This window comes from Benincasa hispida, chromosome 1 (assembly GCF_009727055.1).
Source record: "Benincasa hispida cultivar B227 chromosome 1, ASM972705v1, whole genome shotgun sequence".
Classification (NCBI taxonomy): domain Eukaryota; kingdom Viridiplantae; phylum Streptophyta; class Magnoliopsida; order Cucurbitales; family Cucurbitaceae; genus Benincasa; species Benincasa hispida.
Window position 1 is genome coordinate 11,812,106 of NC_052349.1, and position 2,252 is coordinate 11,814,357.

The window sequence follows — 2,252 nt, forward strand, 5'->3', positions numbered from 1 at the left end:
GAAAGAATTTATTTCTCAAAAAAAAAAAAAAAACTTTTCCACCAAGGTGTCAAATGATTTTTATCCTTGCATATTTTGACATTATATTTGTTTTTCTGACCTTGTGCTAATCCAAGTGCCTTGTCTTTATTTTGGCTTGCCCTCATGTGTGTCATGCGGACATCCAACTACAAGCAATGCGCTCTTTCTCAAACTAAACTCATACCTACTTGGTAACGGAGTTGCAGTCATTTACTTATGCGTTGATTCTGGTGACTTGCTTTTGTTTTGGCTTGCTCTCATGTGTGTCATGCGAACATCCAACTACGAACAAGTGCCTTTCACAACTTAACTCTTATCAACATGGGTTTCCCTATTGCGTTGACAGTAGAGTTGTTATTCTCAAAATGTATATATATTATTATTTTATTTATTTATTTTTCATAAAGCTAAAAATAGCAAGGTCGAAAAATAAATACCTTACCCCGAAATTTAAAATGAGGGAATGTCCCCATTGCCAAAAGGTTGAAAGAAGTCATGCGATGTTCTTAGAAAGCTACGTAAAGAGAGTTTGAAAGAAAGTTAGCAGACCTGTAACTTCTAGAAATATTTCATGAAGTGACTTTTGTAAGGTTATGTTGATTCTAGTATATATGAAAAAAATAGAAGCATGTGTTTCATCATTGAAATCATAATTGGCAAAGAGTCAGCATGCGGTGACTTACTAAATTTATCCATGTTAAATGATTGCAGTAACAAAGAGGATGCGGCGATAAAACTTTCAAAATTAGAATGCTATGCGATAGTGCAAACTTTGGAATAAAGTTAAGGATGAATACAACCCCCAAATTTGTGCTGTCACCCACATCGTTTGTTGACGCATCTTGCTTTGCGGCGATCTTCTTCTTTTAGAGTGCGGTGACGGAATAAGATAAGTTGATTCGTCATGGAGCGCCTCCGCAATCGTTCGCCTCGATCGTTTGCATAGAAAACATTGAGAGGGTCAACTTATTTTTAACAAAACAAAATCATTTACCGCAATCGTTCAACACGATCGTTTTTTTCTTTTTTAGAATAAAGTGCAGATAGATAAATAAAAAAAATAATTGCGATAATAGATAATAAGGAGTATGATGAAAGTTCATGAAATATTGATGCAAGAAAAAGGATATTCAAAAGAGTTGCGTCCCTGATGAGGTCGAGTTATATAGTAACTCAGAGACTGCTTATTCCAAGCTGGTCTTTTCACGTCCATGGTGGCTTTTCCCTCTTTTCTTTTTCCTATGAATGATTACAATCTCCCTCTTTCGTACATCAATTTGAGCACGACCGGTCGAAAGGAATGGTCGTCCCAATATCATGGGCACATATTCGTCTGCTTTACAATTCAAAATGATGTAGTCTGCCGGCAAGATGAATTTATCAATTGAGATTGTGGCATTTTCAACTCTCCTTCAGGATATATTCGTGATCTGTCTGCAAGTAGAAGAGTCCCTGTCGTGGGCATGAGTATGTCGATATTCAATTGTTTGAAGATTGATAGCGGCATTACATTTATACTCGCCCCAAGAACACATAGTGCTTGGCCGACGGGAGCAAAGGAAAGAGCGGGTCAAACGCAATTTGCTCAATACGACCACAAAGTTGTGTCATGTTGCAGAGCGCTCATTCGATGGAAGAATGCCGCAGGCAAAACCCACAAGTCAGTATGGTCATAAAGAGAGAACAATCCCTATTCTTATAACAGTACAACCCGAGTGGTAGAAACCAGCGCGCAAAATGTTTTGCGTGAAGAATGCAACAACAAAACTTCATGAAACCAGTGGTGTAGAGAAGAAGGGGCCCCGCCGGATTTTTCGCGCAAAACAAAACGGTCCGAACGGTATAGTCAAGCTAGCACTCCACAACACTACAATCGTTCGTCCTTAGAAAGGCTGGTTAGCAGGTACATGTGAAGAAAATAATGATGATCAGTGGTGTCAGAAATCAGAGCAACGTCCCATATCGAAATCTCGAACTTCAGCTGGGATAAATTTGCAGGCGAACTTGAAAGGAATAGACCGTAAGAAGCATTGTCGAGCTCGAACTGAGCTTGTCTAGCAACGGCTGGAGGGTCTGGGAAGTGAACAATGCTTAGTAGTCTCCATGCTAAGGCAATATGGACTGCAGAAGTTAAGGAGGACCCATCGCGACCGACTTGAATGGCGGTGACAACGCAATGGACCCGTTGGACCTATAGTTCGGAAAAAGACGTCGAGAAAGTTGAACCCCGG